Below are 22639 nucleotides of genomic sequence, written 5' to 3'. Positions count from 1 at the left end.
CATTCGCTTACGATGCCAGTCTTAGATGGATCCCCGGTATTTACATCAAGCCTATAATTTGCATATGTCCTCTTAAGATTTGGAATAGCGGACGTTGTTACGTTACTCATATTTTTGTCAATTCTGCATAATCGGCAAAATGTACCACTAAATGATTTTCTGTATCCTAATATGGTGTTAAGACCTAAATTATCACCAATAATTAAACAAGGCAAAAAGTGAGGATTATACACTTTACCGTTATTTAAATCGATTTCAATGCCTGCCACTTCTAGATCTATTAACTGGTTAACAAGTGGTAACAAACACTTGTCGATTCCATGTACTTGCAAGTCACTACTTTTAATTGATGCCGCTAAAAATATATGGTCCAATTTGGTATTTTCATTTGGTAAAACAGGAAAAGAGAAGTAAAAGTTTGTTACGCTATGAGTTGTGGAATGTGCACCCAAAGGATTGTTTAATTCTATATCGTCGGAATATAGAAAGTAAGGAATTACAAGTTGGTTGGGATACATAGCGGCCTTCTTTTTCCACATATCTCCTTGCACGATGTTGGTAAATTGCGAAGATTTGTTTAAAGATTCCATATGATCAATAATTTTTAACAATAAGTTATCTTTTTGAAGAATTTTTTTGAAAGAATGTCTTAGGGAAAGCGTTGCCATTGTGGTCTCTTTTTCAGCGAAAGTTAAATTGCCTTTTTTGTGAATGAGCTCGCCGCTTTTGTCAATGACAGAAATGTTTAAATCTTCACACAAATCTCTTTTTTTAAGTTCTTTAGTTAATAAGTACTCAGATTTTATTGAATTCAAAACTACATTGCAACAACGAATAGTTTTAAATAATTCCTGCTTTGAATCCAAATCTAATTTGCCAGCAAATTTTTTTGAAAACGTCTAGAAGTGGTAAAATTACAAGATTGTATTGAGAAGTCTGAATATTTTCAGCGTCCTTTCGACTTAAGTTATTTATGGTTACATATCGTACACCTGAATGTATCACTATTTTGGAAACCATGAAATGTTTGCAAATGCCACAAATATTTTTCTATATTACTAAAATTTTTAGAACATATAAAACACTTCATTTTAACTTACAACACTTCTATTAGCTCCAATGCACAAAAATATTACAAACACTTTTATCAACGTCTGATCACAAAAAATGTCACTTTACAAATGAATTTTTCTTATTATTCAAGCACTGTTTCGCACGCTGCAGACATAACGGGATTTTCTCAATTGGCATGCCAGAGATGTGACTTTGCATTTTATGCGAGAGTTTCTTTCGTTTATCTGAAAACTACCAAAAATAGTTTTAACACAGCAATAAAATGTTATTGAAGTTTAACCCCGCAAACGGTAGAAAAATTAATAAACTAAAGGATGATATAAAAGACATGTAATAAATTAAAAATCTTAAAACCAATTCTTATTCAAGATTATGTTGTTTAAAGGTAATAACTCCCATGCCTGAATAAGTATACTACAAAAGCAATGCTTTTGTGTGTGCGTGTTTTCGAAATAAACGCACAAACATCAGGGGGTGGAAAAACTAACAGCCTGTTCCACGATGTCGAAAGAACACGTTCGCACAACTTTTACACGACAAACAGCTGATTTCCGTTCCACTAAAATCCATCAGAACGAAAATTTGCACGAAAATCAAAGCGAACGAAAACGTAAGCGTTTCAGTGTAATTTTGCGTTCCACTATCTTTTTTCTTTCGTACGCATGCGAACACAAATGTCAAAATCAGTCACTTGTGTGTTTGCTGTCGAATGATAAAAATTAAGGAAAATTGTTTTAACATAAACATTCCTTGATTGAAAATGGAAAGAAAAATGTAAGTAAAAATAATAAATGCAATTTAATCTGTGAACAACAAATATATATTTTTTTATTTTCTCAATTCCAGCACGAAAAAACTACACAGCTGCGGGCACTAGTTGAGTATATGGGGGAGAATCCTAAGTTCGCCAGAGGAGTGCCAATTTTTGGAAGCAGCAGGCAATCCCATGAAGACCACTGGAAGACACAAACCTAGAAAAAATCATTTTTTTATTATTTCAAAAATGTAAAATACAATCATACTTACTGGTTGTTAGGTACTTCAAATAAATTCGAAGCATCTCTTAAATGCCTCCGTGGCACAATTTGAACCTCCTCCTCATCATCCATAAAAAATAGGGCTACAGAAATATTCATTTTTTTTTTTCTTTTTTAAGAACACAAATAATCTAAACACAATCACTAGAAATTTTATTTTGTTTGTTTATTTACAATTTGTTTGTTTACAACTGAACTGTCAGTTGAGACAGAGCCACTGCTGCTTTTTCGCGTTTAAATTAGACATTTGGCGCTTTTTTTGCCTTATTTCGCGATTAATTTTGCCAAAAAATATTTTGCAACACTGAATCACGTAAGGCTATGCGAAAGAAAGAACGAAAGTTAGTGGAACGCATTCTTATGCGAAAGTGAGTGAGTTGACTTCGTTCGCACAAATTTTCTTTCGAGATCGTGGAACAGGCTGTAAAACTAAAAACAGTTAATGATAGCTTTCTTCAATTTGATAACTAATTTCATTATGATGATTATGACATGATGACCACAAATTGATGAAAGTTTCTTCATTTACTTGATGACGGTGTTTTTCAGCCGAAAACATAAAACATCAAATTGAGCACCGATTTCATAAAAACAATGTTTTTTCTACACCAATTTGATGAAGATTTTTTGATAATTTTTTTTCATTACCTTGATGATGAACTTTTCTTTCAGTGTAGCTATGTATGTGCGTCCGTCCGTCTGTGCGTCTGTCTGTCTGTCCATGTTAATTTGTAATCACTCTACAGGTCGCAATTATGGCCAGATCTTCACGAAATTAAGAATGGAGGTGGGGATACTGATAGAATAGAGAAAAAACTGAAAAATTTCATGATTTTGCAGTTGCTCTACAGGTCGCAATTAAAGATAAATCAAAGCGAAATTTAGCATGAGCTAGAGCTTCCGGCTGAGCAGAAGCCTTCCAATTTTGATGGTCATTGGGTGAAATAGGCCACAACATTTGTGTCAATTAAAAATCAAAATTTTTAATTGACACCGCGAATATTTTTAATCACGGCGAAATCCCAAATAGACGAACAGGTCAATTCTGACCGTTACGTAGATGCCGACAGTAAATATATCGGTTACATATAGCGAAATATACACAATGTGTATATACCAAGGAAGGGGATGTTAGCTAGAATGCTTATATCTCAAGAATGGCTGGACCTATTTTGACAAATTTTGTCAATTCAGAATGCCCTCTTGACATAAAGGAATAAAATCTAAAAAACTCGCATAAAAAGGTATCAATAATGATGTTAATATAGATTTTGAAGTATTGTGCAACATTTTTTTAATTTTTCATATTTTTTATCGCATGCGATTTTTTCAATTTGACTTATAATATTTTGTAATATTTTTTCACCTTACAACACAGGTTGGGGATATTATATAAGTATTGCAAATATCGTCCGATCCTGACGAAAATTTTCACAAGGGTAGGGCTGGGCTCAGAAGGGCTAGGCCTGTTGTTTTCAAAGATATACGCAATATATTAGGGGTTGAAATGGACCAACAACTAAATATGTTCCTGATTTTGCAGCCGTTATAAAGGTCACAAATATAAACCAAAGGACACGAAATCTCGCATAAAGAAGAGAGTTAAGGACAGGGAAGAATTCTAGCATTTTGGATGACCATTGGATTATATTTAACTGTAAAATGGACTACAACAACTAACAGCCCGACGAAGTGCATAAATATTGGGCAAATGTCCCTACTCAAAATTCTTATTTCAAAAGCGAAAACTTCCAATATGGAGTTGGACATAAGGTGGCTTCTAACATATTGTAGTGTTGTAGGGTATAACATAGTCGGCCCCGCACGACTATAGCCTTTGCTTACTTGTTTTTGATTGTATATTATAATGAAGAACAATGAAATGGTGTATATACTATTGACAAATCTGCACCTAGTACAAATTATAGTCGTACAAAGATAGTCGGAATCCCTCAACTACAATAGAAAGGGGGTGATAGTAGCTGCTCGGTTACCCATTGGTGTTTAAAATACTCCTCCACATATTTTGGCCCTACAGTTTTAAACATACATACAAGTAATGGCCCTACATCAACCGTTAATAATACCCTTAACTATGACATGAGTAAACCTATTTCTTCATTCCATTTTTTACGCCTTGAAATATTCGTCGGAGAACAAATAAAATATTTGTATTTAATCTAATTTTAATTCTATGACGAATTAGCCATATCCGATTGTCTACCTATCAGTGACCTGAAATCACGTAAAGCTCTCTATGTTGAAAATAGAGCTCTGACATTTTTCTCAGTAATCTATGTTATACCTAGTATACAAGGTGAGATGAAAAAACTGCAACAAACTTCAGACTGCTGTCATTTCTAAGTCACTCGTCTTACCGCTGTTAAAATTATTCCCGTAACAGCTCATTATATTGTTAATAAGTGTACAAAAGCATTTTCGTGAGAATTTCCCAGAAAAAAAGTTATTCGCGATGGAAGTCAAGCGTTATAGTGTGATTTCTTTATATTTGGCTGGAAAACCACAAGTGGCTGTCGTTAAAGTACTCCAGCATTTAAATGTGAATAAATCTTTTGTGTCTCGTACCATCGATCGTTACCGTTACTGGTAGCGTAGACCGACGTCAAGGAAGTGGAAGGAAGAAAACATCAATATCAGAAGATATGATTCGAAAAGAAAAGAAGCGACTTGATCGAAAACCGCGTCGCAGTGGCCAAAAAATGGCTTGTGAGCTGAACATATCGCAATTTTCCATTTGGCAAATATTGAAAAATGAGCTCGTGGTAAAGCCATTTAAATTCTAAAAAGTACAAGAACTTATACCGCAACAGAAAGAAAATAGGCTCAAAAGAGCTAAAGAGTTGCATCGCTTTGCCGAACGTGGTGAACTGCCTTATTTGAGTTTCTACGATGAGAAAACAGTCGTTGTAAACAAACAAAATTATCGTGTTTACTTGCCAAAGAGGTCAGCTGAAAATGTGCCCCTTCGGTTGGCCACCAGAACTCAAACACCGGCCATGGTGATGGTGTCAGCCGCCATAACAGCCGATGGTCGCTCTCCGCCTGTATTAATCGATCGTGGCATCAGAATAAATGCTGAATATTATCGCGAAAATATCCTGGAGGGTGTATTAAAGCCTTGGGCACGCAAACATTTTGGCCGCGGACCTTGGACATTCCAACAGGACTCAGCACCATCGCACTCAGCACGCGTCACCCAAGAATGATTGCAAAATGACGTTCCTCGCTTCATTTCCAGCTCACAATGGCCACCAAAATCTCCTGACACCAATGCGTTGGACTATTGTGTCTGGAGTAATTCGTGCCAAAGGCGATCAATTCGAACAAATTTGGTATATATCCGATATCTTGGTTACCAGTATCAATGTAGGTTTTCGTGTATTAATGATATCGCCAGGGTTCAAAATAATCGTGAATATATGAAAATTTTAGTATTTTCACCCAAATGCTACGGCTAATTTCGCCCTCCTAATATTATCTGAAGATCACAAAAAATTGGTAGGCTTCTGCCCTGTCCTTAAATCTTTCCATTTAACCACAGACCCTAACATTATTTTTTGCCCAGTCAAACATGGGTCATAGAGTATATAAATTTAGAAAGTTTTTTTAATCTTTTTGGATAATTATTTTCTGAAACGTAATTTTTGAATTAATTTCTAGGTCTTCATTAAATAAAACAGCATCCAAGAAGCTGACACCAATCAGTGGTACATTTTATTTCACTTCAACAAAAATATGTTACAAAAAATATAAAAAAAAAACAGTAAAGCAAAGCCAAAGTCGGGCTGGTCCGACTCCACTTTACGTATATAATAGTAACAAATAACGATAGCGTATAACCCCCATATAACCGCTCCGAAATAGTTAATTGTGTCATTTGTGAATACTCAACGTGCTTTTAAAACATTAAAAAATGTGAGAAGTGCACCTTCTAAGAACACCATTAAGCGTTTATACGAAAAATGTTCGACTGGTAAGGCTCTTTCTAATCCGATCGGCCGAGAATATCGCTGCCGTACGAGCCAGTGTTGAGAGGTCCCACATCCCAAAAACGCCGTTCTCAGCAGTTGGGCATGGCTCGGTCCACTTTACAACGGATTATTCGCATTGATTTGCGTTTGTTCCCGTACAAAATTCAATTGACGCAAAGAATGTTGCCTGCGGACAAGCCTCGTCGATTGGAATGGGCCCAAAGGTCCGTCGAATATGGGCAACCTTTATTTCATATTTAAATCAAAAGAATTTCAGGATCTTTTTTCATCAAATAAAGCAGCAATGGACACCACACGTACAGAAATAAATACCAAATTGTGTTGTGTGAGTTGAAAACTGGCATCCTCATCGATAAACCTAAGCATGAAAAGCAAAAAACATTGCGCACACCTGAGAATATTCTTGCTGTGGCAGAAAGGGTGCGTGAAGCAGCATCAACATAAATTCACCGCCTATCTCAACATATGAATATTTTGGAGACATCATTGAAAGTCCAAAGACTTCACGCATAAATTGAAAAGCCGATGCACGCAAATTCAGTCACTATTTGGTGCGGATTTTGGTCCGGAGGCATAATTCGGCAATTTGTTAATCGAAAACGAGCAAGAAGTAGCCGTTACGTTTTCTGGCCATGTTGAACGAATTGTTTTTCGTAGAGGAGGACAGTGACAACATCGGGTTTCAAAGGTGCCAAGCCGAAGCCACACAAAATTTACAAAAAAATAAACAAATAAACAAATAATAATAATAACAATAAAAATAATAATAATAATAATAATAATAATATAATAATAATAATATAATAATAATAATAATAATAATAATAATAATAATAATAATAATAATAATAATAATAATAATAATAATAATAATATAATAATAATAATAATAATAATAATAATAATAATAATAATAATAATAATAATAATAATAATAATAATAATAATAATAATAATAATAATAATAATAATAATAATAATAATAATAATAATAATAATAATAATAATAATAATAATAAAATAATAATAATAATAATAATAATAATAATAATAATAATAATATAATAATAATAATAATAATAATATAATAATAATAATAATAATAATAATAATAATAATAATAATAATAATAATAATAATAATAATAATAATAATAATAATAATAATAATAATAATAATAATAATAATAATAATAATAATAATAATAATAATAATAATAATAATAATAATAATAATAATAATAATAATAATAATAATAATAATAATAATAATAATAATAATAATAATAATAATAATACTAATAATAATAACAATAATGATAATAATAATAATAATAATAAACAAGTAAAAAAGCTGCAAGTTCGGCCGGGCCTTTGAATACCCTCCACCATTTTGTACAAATTTGGCAATTTTCAAAAAAATAAAATCCGTTAAAAATTCCGAATGTAGCCGTATATTAGGGTCAATACGACAAGGTGGACCTGCATAGGCAACTTTTGTCACAAGCTATTACAATATTCAAATGCAAAACTTGTTTATAATGTAGCTCAAATTATCAAAATACCGAATATAGGGTGATACCATGGGGGTTACAAAACGTGGACCTCCATTACGAACTTCAAATCCAAAATGTGAAATAATTTCGGTAAGTTTTAAAATAGAGAACTATATACTTCACATTTAAACGATATCATTATTACCAAATATTAAAAGAGATCCTGATTCCTAATTATATCTCTAGATATGTTTTATTCATAAAGGAATGTAAAGACCGCGTTAAACAATAATTACTTAGGTTTGGGGTTTCATTGATTGTTTAACTAGATGATAGAATTCAAAATGCCAAATTTTTATTATTTGTATGGCAATATATATATGGCTTGAAATAACAAAATGAGTGGTGCCGTCATCTGGGTGTAATACCTAAACTATACCCAACTAATACATTGGGATAACAAAATATTAAATTAAATCAACTTCATCTAGAAAATGCAATTGAGATTGTGTCGTTGCCAATAGTATAGTTTTTCAAAGTGTTCTCATTTTCTAAAATAACATTTTTGTCCAGACCAACAACGAGTATGTAAATAACCATACTTATAAACACCGATGCATTTGTGGCTTTGGCGGAATCAATGGCAGCAGTTCTCGCGCAGCTTACCACCGACTGTTATTAAATGGCAATAATCTATAAAGATTTAGTTGGCAATAATACGTTTTCGCACACACACACACACACTAGCTGTGGAAAGAGCTGTGAGCACACAATTAAAAAATAAAATCAGTTATTTTCAATTTACCAATAAAAGTTGAGATCGCCATTTTAATTAATTCGCAAATTAAAATTTTCGCCAGCCGGCCATGGTCAGAAGCACGGTGCAAGGCAACTAAATGAATCCGTATTAATGAAGAGGCAATACTGAAGGCAAGCAAAATAAAATCAATATAACGCTGTTAATTAACAATCAAGAGGAGTTTATTTTTTCATAAGTAATATTGAATGTTTATTAAAATGACATAATGATATCCGATGCCTTTCAGTCGGAAATGATTCATGTAATTAATTTGGGATATATTAATTGACTTTAGTAACTGTGTGATGCAATTAACAACATACTTAGTACACAGATCGGAGCGATATAAATGTTAATAATTGTCAATGAAAATTAATTAAATTCTGCCATAAATTTTATTATTAACAAGTAAGCAAAGGCTATAATATATAGAATCCCACTTATGTCCAAATTCATTTTGGAAGATTTCGTTTTTGCAATTATGTCACGGAGCACTGCCCAGACACTACCCTTAGCATTTTAACCATAGCCAATATTTACGCACTCCATCGTGCTGTTAGTTGTTGTGGTTCATTTTATAGCTAAATATAATCCATAGCCATCCAAAATTCTAGAAATCTTCGCTGTCCTTAACTCTCTTCTCAGGCAAAATTCCTTGTCGATTGGTTTCAATTGTGTGTTCAGAAAAATTTATCTGCTTTTGGTTTATTTGAACCCCTTAATATTTTGCGATCATCTCCAAATGCAAGAGGCCCCTCTGCATCTCCAAATTTAGACTGATATATATGATTTGCTTATCTACGATATTTGGCTATATTCGTCAACGACATCAGCCTAAAAAAGCCAGAAGTTCGCCTTTTGTGAATTTCGGATATCGCCTGTAAGTAATGCTGGTATTTTTCAGGCAAAAGTAATGGTCCATCCTACCCGCCTCCCTAAACTCTAAGTTCATGAGAGATTTCGTGTCCTTTGGTTTCTATTTATGACCTTTATAACGGTTGCAAAATCAGGAAAATGTTTAGTTGTTGGTCCATTTCAACCCCATAATATATTGCGGACATCTTTGAAAACAATAGGCCTAGCCCTTCTGAGTCTAACCCTACCCTTGTGAAAATTTTCGTGGATGACAATTAAAATATTACAAATTACAAATATTACAAAATGTACACTTAAATATTATGAGTCAAATTGAAAAAATCGCACGCGATAAAAAATATGAAAAATTAAAAAATATTACAAAATCTATATTAACATCATTATTGGCATATTTCTCTGCGATTTTTTAGATTTTATACTCTTATGCCAAGAGTGCATTCTGTATTAAAAAATTTGTCAAAATCGGTCCAACTATTCTTGAGATAGAAGCATTTTAGGTAACATCTCCTTCCCGCCTATATACATTGTATATATTTCGCTATATATATCCGATATATTTACTATCGGTATCTACATAACGGTCAGAATTGACCTTATCGTCTATTTATGATTTCGTCGGGATTAAAAATATTCGGGATTTAATGGAAAATGTTGACTTTTATTTAACACAAATTTTATGGTCTATTTCACCCACTAAATATAAGCCGATAACCATAAAAATTGGAAAGCTTCTGCCCAGCCCTAAGCTTTAGACACATGCTAACTTCCGCGTCGATTGGTCTATAATTGCGACATGTAGAGCAACTGCAAAACCAGGAAATTTTTCAGTTTTTCGTCCATCTCAACCCCTAAATATTATGTGATCATCGCCAAAAACAAGACCCTATCCCCACTTCCATTTTTAATTTCTTGATGATCGGGCCATAATTGCGACCTGTAGCGTGATTACAAATTAACATGGACAGACGGACGGACGAACATACATAGCTAGATCGACTCAGCTCGGCGAGATAGGAAGATCCATATATACTTTCCTATGTGGGAAACAAATATTTCGAGGTGTTACATAATTTTTGGCCCAATCAAACTTATAATACCCCCAACACATAGTGTTGTAGGGTATAAAAATGATAATAATAAATTGGAATAATGGTATTGTAAAGCCAAACGGACCTTGTGTGAAATTTCAGACAATTCCATTGAAAAATGTGGCTAAAATCATCAAAATACTTGCCTGCCGGCAGACAAAGGAGAGATCTGTACAAAATTTTCGCTTCCTATCTTAATTCGTTTTGACTGTAGCGTGATTACAACAGGCGGAGAGACGGACAGGGCTAAATCGTTTAGAATGTTAAGCTGATCAAGAATATATATACTTGGTTGGGTATAAAATTATTATTTCGATGAGTTACAAACGGAATGAGGAACTTAATATACCCTCCATACTATGTATGGTGGAGGATATAAAAAATATAAAAGTAAACATTAAAAAAATCCATCAAAAAATACAGCTTAAATGAAAACCTTTATATGGGGGCCTAACGCAGACGTGAACCTGCATATTTTTTTTTTGTCATAGGCTGTAATACGCATTTCTTCTAATACAAAATTTGAAATAATTCCGGTGTAATGTCTCTAAAATCATGAAAATACAGAATATTGGGAAATATTGGGCCTCAATTTTTGTCATAGACTGAGGTACCCATTGCGAACTTCATATACGAAATCTGAAACAATTCCGGTCTATAAAGTCTCTAGATCATTAAAATAAAAAATATTGGAAGGTACCGGTATATGGGGATTATAGGAAAATGTGAACCGACATGGCCATAACCATTCACGAACTTTAGCTGCGTACTGGTAAAATACACATTTTAGCCCATCTAAAATTCATTCGTTCGAAAGAAAGCGTGACTATAACGGACAGACAAACGAACATCACCTGGAGGGCATAAAATTTAAAGGATCAAAAATGTTAATCAATGAATAATGATTTCACAGAAAAAATGTATGTCTTTACCACTCTATAATATATCTTCGTCCGATTTCATTTGAAACTTCGCACAAACTGTGTGGTATTAGCACGAAAAGGATGCTACCGAATGTAGCCAAGAAGCAACTTTTATGAAATTGGAAGGAAATTGGTTCAAGCCTAGGTATACCTCCAATACATTTGGATACAGCTCGCATACACAAATTCATCCGATTTCAGGTTTATCGTGCACAAAATTTTTTTTATAAGCACAAATTGGATGGATTTTTGAACACACGACAGAATTTAGCGTAGAAGCAAATATGTAGAATTTAATGAAAATCGTTTAAGATATGACTGCAGCTTCCATGTACATATATATTTCATTTGATTTGATACTTAAGGTGTCCATTCTCGTAATATATGTGGGCGGCTATATAAAAAACATCCTCAATATTGACAATTTTCGGTATATCAATATGTTGCAATATCCCAAAAGAAATTTGAAATTTTGGCAAAATCGATTAAGAACATATGGCAAAATCCCACCAAAGAAGCAAATTCGGGGTTAAGGGTCTGTGGGCCCTCATCAAATTGTGGACTCATATTAATATTAATTTGCAAAGACATCAGGTATCCATTAAAAACAACGATTGTTAAATCTCATTTAATTTCAAATAAAAATGTACTTAAAATTTCGTCTGACCAAAGGACTCTACGGACCATTGCTTCTTTTAATATTTAAATTAAATCTGTTTAATTCAATATAAAGTCAATTACATGGTTTAGTCATCTAGAGCAGCCACTCTTCATTCTCATTATCATCATTGTCGTCATCGTTGTGGCAAAGATCCAGCAGAGTTAACAACAAGACTTTATCCGAACAAGGCTATGTGGGACACAAAACTGGTGGCCTGTTTGCCATTTGTATTTGAAATCTCTTAGGGACACCACACTCCTCCACGTCCTTCGTCAGTAAATATGCATCAACTGTGCGCCAATTCAACATGCAAATGATACCATGGGGAATGTACAAACCAGCTACAACAGCAAAAACAAAACAATCATTATCATCATAGTCCTTGTTGTAACAGTGTTGAATGCTGTTGTTATTGTGTTTCTCCTTCTTGTTGAAGAAGATACTGGTAAGTAAAATCATAGTTAAGGCCCAACCGCCCACCACAAGGATTGTTTTAAACTAAGGACACTTGATGTTGTTGCTGTTGTTCGGATCATTGCCCTGCAAGAATATCAAGGCTAATGTCTGTTTATATTGAAACTGGTTATAACTTTTAAACATCATTGTGATATTCTATTGAAAGCAAATGACTGCCAACAATTCATGAAGCACTGTTCTGGCAACAGAACAACACTCCAAATGTAAATCTCCAAACACAACCCTTAGCAGTTGGTTGGAATGGATACAAGAAAAGGCACAATGCATAATATTGGCCATCGTTTAGTGACTGTGAAAAGCTGTCAACCATGTAGGACTACAACGGTATATAATTTATTTGGAGCTGGAGAATACGCTTTGTAGGATTGTTGATCTTCAATAGACTTGATGGACTTTGGACCGGTAAATGCTCCACTCTTAGACCTTTGGCCCATTGCGTTCATCCTAAAAAGAAATGACAAATTTGGTGATGGGGGAGTTATAGAAGTGAGAAAAGATTTACGGAGAGAAGTGTAGTTAGTAGGGTGGTCTGTCCAGCCAGGGAATGGCTTTAGAAATTTTTAAATGATTATTTAAATTTAGATGAGATGAACTGTTGTGCAGTTTGCGTCGTCATGATTTTCTTCGCCTTGTGTTGCTGCTCTTCAGTTGACCGCATCCTCTTCACAGCCACTGGCTGGACCGGGGGACTTGGTCGCCATTGATGCTCTTTCTTCAGCGAAATTGGCATTTAAACAGACAAGACACCTTTGTGTCCACTTCCTGTAGTTTTCGTTGTAGTTGTCTCCGTTGTAATGGGTTGCGTTGATGAGCCAACTGATGGGCTCGGCAGAATCAATTTCGAGGATTTAGCAAGCCTTGATTTCCTCTTCTTCCGCGCAACTTTTTATTGGTCTCCGGCATCAGATGCCTTTTTCGAAGGCTTCTTTGTTATAGTTTCTTTCGATACCACCGTTCTAGACGAACAGGGGTTTTACGCAGTCGTCGTCTTTTTTGAGGCTACGACTGGTTTCACCACTGTTCTGCATGTGAGTATCCTGTTTATCCTGGAGTTACCTGGAGTTACCAGAGGATTTTCCCAGGAGTCTAGAGTCAAAAGTTTTAAAATAATGCCTTCCATGCGTCATTATCTTGTGAATGGACTCTCAAACATGTAACACCGATAGCCACGTGGTCACATAACACTCCAGATTTAGGGGGTCGTATTAATATGGAAGCCAGTGCAGAGGTTTGGCTATTTTAGGCGTGCCGATGCATCACCTCGTTTAAGAATCGTTGGCACTCGGTTATTTAGGCTGAAACTCTCACTTCAAACGCACTGACTGGTCGGGACTGCTTATTAAATTCGCAGCTATCTAGTATATCTCCGGGCTTTCTACTATTCACAACCCGAGGGCGGAATCCTATTTTATTTTATTCGCATATTATTATATTCACAGCTTTACTTAAAATGTCGTATTTACTAATTTGATGAGTATATTTGACAAATGATGGGTAAATGTCATTGACATAGTTTTTTTTACATTTCAAAATATTGGGTTCGGCGGAATTATTGCCATAGTATTAAACTACATCGAATCCCCCTAAAGAGCAATCTCAAGAACTAGTTTACTGTATCCTGGTTTCCCTAGCATTTATGATGCCGTTTTCATCAATCGGATACTGAATAAAGACAAATTTTTGTTCAGCATAAAATCTAATCCGACTTTTCGATATCCGCCTGTCATCGGTCCCCATTTACTCGTGGCGCCATGAGTTACTAGCTTTCTGACAGGATTTCGCATATCGAAGTTTGTGACCATAATTTGTAGACAAAGTCCTATAACATATTATCGCTTTAACGCTAACCCTACATTTTTGTAGGCTTGCAATTTAAATTTGTCAATGGGGTTAGTTTTATTTTAATTCTGTTTTACTTGCTTTTTATCATCACAGATTTTCGATTCATAAACATAAATACATAAATACACGAAATACTTTCGAGTTTGGATACCTTCAGTATTTATTTAATGGTTATGAAACCTGCACAGGCCTTCACTACATAAAATACCATTCCCAGAGTCATCCTGTGGATATTAACCCCTTCACTTCACTCTTGGAGATCATGTGTTTTTCGGTCTTCAAAAGTAACTCGACTCTCTTAAATACTACACACAAAAGATTTTAGCCTGTTACCTGCACTGGCTTTTGAAGTCAGCAAAAATAATAGTAAATTTGAAGCTCATGGTCGCATATTCCTTTTATCGTAGCTTAGAAACGACATCCATCACCAAGGCTTACCGATCACGAGACCTTGTTATTCAACGGAATTATCTCAAAACTGGTATTTTAAGTTCGCAATAGGCCTTTTTTCGTCAGCTAATTGATTTTTTTGAAATTATATGTCTAGTTTTTACATTTTCTTTACTAGTTTTTACTTTTGTTGGTCTAATCCCAGAGAAGACTTGGGTCATATAAAAGATCAACTGCCGATATGTTATAATGCTGCAAATGTGTCCACACCTTTAAATTTTCTATATGAATTTGTATGTATGTCTTCTGCTTATGCATATTGTCTTCTGCTTTCTGCAAAAATATGTTTAGGCCACTTGTTAATTACAAAATTGGTGTAATTATTTAAAATTAGTGTCGTTATTTTCATTCTCCATTTTGCTTTTCCTTCTATATGACCAACTTTCACACTAAACAAGAAATAAAAGGCATTTAAATGTATATTAGGGTGTTTTTTGTTGAATTAACTACATTGAATAATTGCTTTTAGTTTCTTAACCAAAATAAGAATACCAGTTTAACCCAATGTTCCCTTTCCTCTGTCCTTCTCTATATATTGTTCTATCCTTACTCGTTTATGTAAATTAGTGTCTATGTATTTTATTGTTGTATTCTGTGTAAGGAGCAGTTTAAAGGATATGTTTGCTGGCATTTTGCCTTTGGTAGGATAAAATTGGTTCGTTGAGTTTCTCATGCCATCATATCGCCCCACCAATTCTCAAAAGTAAGTCTAGTATATGAAACACAATAATTTGTATTCATGTATCTGTGTAACCCCCTCCGTTTTCTTGGCAACATTCCAATAAACTTAAATGACGGCAATATTGTGGTGCTGTTTTGGGTTCATGGAAATAGAATCAACATGAAATTGAAATCATTTTAAAAAATACATTCTTCAAAAAAGAAAAAAAGAGAAAGAGTGTTAGCTTTGTGAGGAGAGGGAAATGGGTATTTATATTTGAATATTATTCTATTCGAAAAGGATCATTGTTGTTTCGATGAATGTTGGCATTTATCCGTAATGACCTTACAATAAATTTTTAGGATCAACATTGAATAATATTTAAAGGCAATCCTTTGGTAAACGGGCGGAATGGGTACAAAAAATCATTGAGTAGAATATTTATTTTACAAAGGGTATTACGAATATTCTGGAAATTATGGAGATGGAATATAATTTTAGGGTGCTGAAAGCAAAGACATAGAAGAGTAAATATAGGTCAAGTCAGAGCAATTATATTTACAACATCATTATAACATAATCACCAATGTTTATTATTGTTATTATAATATTATTTTAACAGCAAATGCAATTTTCAATTAATTCAAAATGCCAATGGAATGCAATTTTAAGCCCAATATTTTAGTTTACAGAAAATGTTATCCGCAAAATTAACCTGTAATTATTTTTATACCCTCCAACATAGTATGGATGGTACATTAAGTTTGTCATTCCGTTTGAAACACCTCGAAATACATATTTTAGACCCCACAAAGTATATAGTTTGTCATTCCGTTTGTAACACCTCGAAATAAGCATTTTAGACCCAACAAAGTATATATATTCTTGATCAGCATGAAATTCTATGTCGATTTAGCGATGTCCGTCCGTCTGTGGAAATCACTCTAGATTCCGAACGAATTGATGAAGATTGGTAAAATTTTACTCAAATGTATGTCATGTCTGCAGGACTTTTGGTATTGAAAATTGGCCATGAAGGTTCACGTTTTGGTATAGCCCCCATATAACGGTACCTTCCGATATTCGGTATTTTGATCATATTAGCGACTTTATTCACCGGAATTGTTTCAAATTTAGTATTTAGTTCGTAATGGATACTACAGCCTAAGACAGAAAATTGTCTGTGCAGGCCCACGTCTTCGTATATCCTCCAAATAACGGTACCTCCCAATATTCGGTATTTTAGCGACATTATTCACCAGAATTGTTTCAAATTTGGTATTTGAAGTTCGTAATGGATACTACAGCTTGTGATTGAAAATTGTCTGTGCAGGTCCACGTCTTCGTATAGCCCCCATATAACGGTACCTCTTAATATTCGGTATTTTCATGATTTTAGCGTCATTATTTACCTGAGTAGTCTCAAATTACGTATTTAGAGTTCATAATGGGAGCTACAGTCTGTGACAGAAAATTGTCTATGCAAGTCCATGTCTTCGTATAGGCCCCATATATCAGTACCTCCCTATATTCGGTATTTTGACGATTTTAGGTACAATACCCACCGACATTGTTATAGATGTCGTATTTGATGTTCATAATGGATGTTACAGCCTGTGACAGAGAATTGTTTATATAGATAAAGGTCTTCGTATAGCTCCGATATAACGGTACCTCCCTATATACGATATTTTAATGGTTTTAGCTACATTATTCACCGTTTATTTCAAGTTTCGAATTTGAATATGGTAATGGCTTGTGACAAACAATACCTATGTAGGTCCCAATATAACGGCTATATTCGGTACTTTTAAAATCTTAACAGCATTTTTTAAGGATTTTATTTTTTGAAAATTTCCAAATCGTTCCAAATGATGAAGGGTATTCAAAGTTAGGCCCGGCCGAACTTACTGCTTTTTAACTTGTTTATGCTTTTATTTTTTGAAAATTCGAAATTCTTTCCAAATGGTGGAGGGTATTCAAAGTTCGGCCCGGCCGAACTTACTGCTTTTTAACTTGTTTGTGCTATCATGTCTCTGTTGTGAACAGCGCCTCTACATATTTTTCACATAAACTGTTTTTCCAAAATACATTTTGTCCAGTCTTCACCATTTTATGTCTTTGCTGAAAGTCTTACATACATGACATATTTATGCCTTTTTCACAATTCATACTTATGGTAGTACAAGTAGAAATTATTCGGCCTCAACATGTTCTATAAAAATATAAGTCTATAACACTTATTATTCCCACCTTATGTACCGGTGTTATCATAGGAAAAATACCAAGTTCTGACAATTTTGCAAGAGTTATTTTGTAATGTTTTCAGTATTTTCATAGTGACTGGTTTTGTTTGATTATCATTATCGCTTCTGATTGATACCAACAGCTTGGAAACCCTATCCTTTCTTTATATTATCACGTTATCTATTTTACTTGATAATATTTTCGGACTTATTTTGGCATATCGATTTTTTTACTCTCCACCTTGGAAATGAGGTTATCGTACATTTGTCATTCCGATTATAAAACCTTTAAATATTCGTTGAAGGTCCCATAAAATATATACCTAGCGAACCAAACTGCCCGAGTTCGGTCCGACCGAAAGTCGGAAAAAACTTCCGATTTCGAATGCGAATTCGGTTTTAGCAGACTTTCGAACCGAAATCGGACAGAACTCGTGGATATTTTTAATTTGCATTTATTCTCTTAATTTTGTTACGATATTTTGATGATTTTTGCCACGGATTTCTCTAAAAATTGGTATTTGTCGTTTGTAATGGGTTCTAGCTCAGGTTGCAGAACATTGAATATCTAGTTTCACGTTTTGGTGCACATAAAATCCACAATTTCTAACGGTTTTAAATTTTGTGTTTGTAGTTCATAATGGGTTGTACAAGTGGTGTCAAAACATATTGATCCAAGGTATCTATCTAGATGCTTTTATTTCAAAATGTTTTTACCTTAAGGCGTAGGGAACTAAAGGTTCGGCCCGTCCGAATTATTATACCCTACATACACTGTTATCAGGATTGTATGTATGTGTGCATTTGTTTGCAACATGGAGTAGGGAACGAGATAGACTCATAGTTACTTTTGAGGATCCTAATAGAATTCGTTTCCCTTTGTTCGCCAAATGTGTAATATTCCTCCAAATAAGGTGTATTTTTGTCACATCCGATCTGGAAACAAGCACTTCAAATCTGGTGAAAATCGGTTCGTATATATTTATAGCTTCCAAATATGTGATTCATCCGGTTTGGTGTTTAAGTTAATCGCATTCGTAATATCCACTCCCCAACAATGATATGTCTTATAGAGTTCATAAATACCTCTGCAAACTTTATAAAGACCGGTTCAGACTTAGATGTAGTTTACATATACAGGGTGAGATGAAAAAACTGCAACCGACTTCAGACTGCTGTCATTTCTAAGTCACTCGTCTGACAGCTGCTAAAATTATTCCAGTGACAACTCATTATATTGTTTACAAACGTACAAAAGCATTTTGGTGAGAATTTTTTCAGAAAAAAAGTTATTCGTGATGGAATTTAAGCGTGATAGTGTGAGTTCTTTATATTTGGCTGGAAAACCACAAGTGGCTATCGTTAGAGCACTCTAGCATTTCAATGTGAATAAATCTTTTGTGTCTCGTACCATCGCTCGTTATCGTGAATATGGTTTTCTTTCCGAATATGGTTTTCTTCGATGAGAAAACATTCGTTGTCCAGCAGTTTGTAAACAAACAAAATTGTCGTGTTTGATATACATTTGAGTTAAATTTTATCAACCTACTTCGGAAGCTAGAGTGATTTCCACAGACGGATAGACGGACGAACATAGCTAAATCGACATCGAATTTTATGCTTTGTGGTGTCTAAAATGTATATTTCGAGGTGTTATCAACCTACCGAGTTTTTTTAGGATTCGCGACTTTTCCGTGCATCCATACTTACTATATCTACTTCCAAATCTGAACAAGACGAAAACGAACAATTTCATAAAAACACCTTTTACTTAGAAAGGAACAGTTCGAAAAACCCAAAGTGGGGTAGAGAGTTTAATTTTCAAATTGCTAGTACTCAAAACAATTACACTTATCATCGTCTCGTCTAATTAACTGTAAACAGTACAAAATAGACAAAGTCTTTATGAGTATGTAGGTGATTATTTCGACTCGGCATTACATCGCCCTCAATGCACCACGAACAATGCCAATAAAAAGCAATTCCAGGGTGTTAACAAAACCCCAAACCAAGAATGATTTGTGTTCTTATTGAGACTACAACCAAATACCAGTATCTTTTACGACGATACCATAGAGAAGTGAGGCGTTACAATAAGCCAACCTTGTAAAACCTCTTATTGTGACATTTATGCCTAAAGAAAGAAATAGGAAGCAACTAGGACACCATGGTAGACACTTTGCCGGAGCAACAACCCTCAAGTAAGCCATGATATAGATGAATAAATGGATTTGTCAGACATATGCTAGTGCGTCTCCCAGACGGCTGTATGTCCTTTTGAGCTAATCCACGCTTCTCTGTAGTCCCTGTACAATTATCTGAGTATATAATAAGGGTACAGTTATAAAATAATCCATCCGTTGGGTAAAAACAAACAATTGACATAACAAACATATGAACAAAACAATGCGACCTACTAAAGTGGTAAACAAACGTGCCGACCACTTCGCTACAAAAGAGTCGACAGTTAACTGAACGGAGATGTAATCCGTTGTTGTGTTAAGAGCCATTTGTGCCCGAAACACAAAACGTAACACTTTACTACGGCTAATTTTATTCACGGTGTGCCCCGGCTGTAAGCCATTAAGTACGCAGCCAACAACCATTTAGTCAGCCATTATTTGTTGCTTGCTACTGCAGGCAAGTGTTGCTAACTTATTTAAATTTAAATTATCTTCTATATCTATAAAAGAGGAAAACATTTGAGTGTTTATCTATTTGTTTGTAATTTACGGACTCCAAAACCGCTAAAAAGATTTTCCCGAAAATTTCGAAATATGCTACATCATCGCCTGAAAGTAACATAGGCTATATACATTTTTGGAATTTCACTTCGAACTGGAGATATAGCATCAGAATCGGAGGTACCTCCAAAAATTTGATTTTATATGATCGACAACAGATACAGTATCCAATTTTGTATAGCCCCCATTTAACGGTACCTCCCTATATTCAGTGTTTTGATGATTTTAGCTAAATTATTCACCGATTTTTTTCAAGACTCGCATTTGAATATTGTAATGGCTAATGACCCTTATATAGCGGCTACATTCGATATTTTTAAGATTTTAACAGAATTTTAAACGGATTTTATTTTTTTGAAAATATGCCAAATTCGTTCTAAATGGTGGAGGGTGTTCAAAGTTCGGCCCTCTCGAACTTACAGCTTTTTTACTTGTTATTCAGAACACTTAGGACTTTCGGAGACATTTTACCCCAAGGTATTTCAAAATCATGGAAGCTATTACAGCCTGGACGGTTTTTTGATTGACAAGGTTCAATTGCGATGTCGAGTTTATCCGGGGCTCAGTGAAGGTATTGCTTCTTCGTCACAAGTAATGGTTATTGATTCAATAGATACACTTCGTGTTATTAAGACCAAATTGTGCCCAATAGTTTCTCCAATATCATCGAATTGCGAAAGTGAACTTTCCTTGCTTGATCCTGGTGTGCCCGAAATATTTAATGGGGTACTTTATAGGACTGCAGGTCTCGTCATGGACAAAGATGTCTCGTTGACGTCGCGTGAGTCGTGAATTTTTTGGTTTCCGAACTAAATTTTGTTCTTTTCAAGTAGTAATCTCATGTTTTCTAAAAAAGATAGACCAAAATGTAGATTGGGACACAAAAGTTTTTCGGCATGGATGCAGCTGACAATTTTGCTGCACAGGAAAGGAATTGAAACATTTTGAAAAATACTTATAATATTTTTTTATTATTTTGGTACAAAAGTAAAAAAATTAAAAAATCTTAAATAGTCCTACATAAAGACTTTGGGTTCCCATCAATATTTTTTTAAAATGCCTTTTAAGGTCGTTTTTAATTTCTTCTTCCTATAAAAGATACTCCTCTTTAAATATCAAGAAATCGTCTTAAATTTTAAGAATTTTTTAAAGAGTTCTTATATTTTCAAATAATTTTCCATTTTATATATTAAGTGGCAACACAGGAAAAGTTTATATCCTTATTCACAAAGTTGACAGAGCAACAATATACTTACAACATTGTTAAACATCCAAACAACCACAGATAGGCTTTTTGTTGGCTAAACCTAAATTGAAAAGATTTAATAAAGGATCAGATCGAAGAAAGTGTTGCCTTGTTTCTATACCGCTTTTCTGGAAATTTTGTTTTCATTATTTTCTTATGTTTTGTTTATTATACCCACCATGACCTAACTTTGTCATTCCGTTTGTAACATCTCTAAATATTCGACGTAGACCCCATAATGTATATATATATTCATAATCAGCATACAATTCTAAGACGATTTAATGATGTCCGTCTGTCTGTTCGTCTGTCTGTTGAAATCACGATACAGCCCACATTATTTGACGTAGAGCATCAAAATTTATCAGAATAATTTGTATTGTGTCTAGGATGGTTGGTATTGAAAATGAGATATATCGGTCTAGGTTTTGGTATAGTCCGCATATAACGGTACATCCAGATATTCGGTATTTTGATGATTTTTGTCACATTTTTTTCATGGATTTGTCTCAAAATTGGTATTTGTTGGTCATAATGTGTTCTAGCTCCGGTGGCGAAACTTTGCATGTATAGGTACACATTTTGGTGTAGCCCCCATATGACGGTACCTCCCAATATTCGGTATTTTGATGATTTTTGCCACATTTTTTTACGTATTTGTCTGGAAATTGGTATTTGTGGGTCATAATGGGTTCTAGCTCCGTTGGCGAAACATTGTATGTATATGTCCATGATTTGATATAGCCCCATATAATGGTAACTCCCGATATTCGGTATTTTGATGGTTTTCGCCACATTTCTTCTAATGTTTCCTTTACCCTAAGGTGGAGGGTATTAAAAGTTTGGCCCGGCCGAACTTAATGTTTTTTTTACTTGTTTATTATTCATCTCTTTCTTTCATTACTGTTATAGAATCCCTGAAGTTCGTAGGAATATACTTCATGTTGTGTATCCCACATTTTTCCAGATTTTTAGTAAAGATAATTTTGATTTAACGTTTCGCCCTT

At 34.3% G+C, this 22639-nt stretch overlaps 1 long non-coding RNA gene across 1 annotated transcript; it reads right to left on the bottom strand.

The window, feature by feature from the left end:
- Window positions 1-1871: 1871 nt before the first annotated feature.
- Window positions 1872-2485, bottom strand: LOC131800753 (uncharacterized). Its single transcript, XR_009341524.1, has 2 exons — window positions 2101-2485; window positions 1872-2045 (listed from the first exon to the last, which is right to left on the bottom strand). It is a non-coding gene; the product is annotated as an uncharacterized LOC131800753 (long non-coding RNA).
- Between the last annotated feature and the right edge of the window lie 20154 nt (window positions 2486-22639).

This window comes from Musca domestica, unplaced genomic scaffold (genome assembly GCF_030504385.1).
Source record: "Musca domestica strain aabys unplaced genomic scaffold, Musca_domestica.polishedcontigs.V.1.1 13, whole genome shotgun sequence".
In the NCBI taxonomy this organism is placed as follows: domain Eukaryota; kingdom Metazoa; phylum Arthropoda; class Insecta; order Diptera; family Muscidae; genus Musca; species Musca domestica.
The sequence above is the reverse complement of the archived record's forward strand: the minus strand, read 5'-3'. Positions and strand labels throughout refer to the sequence as shown.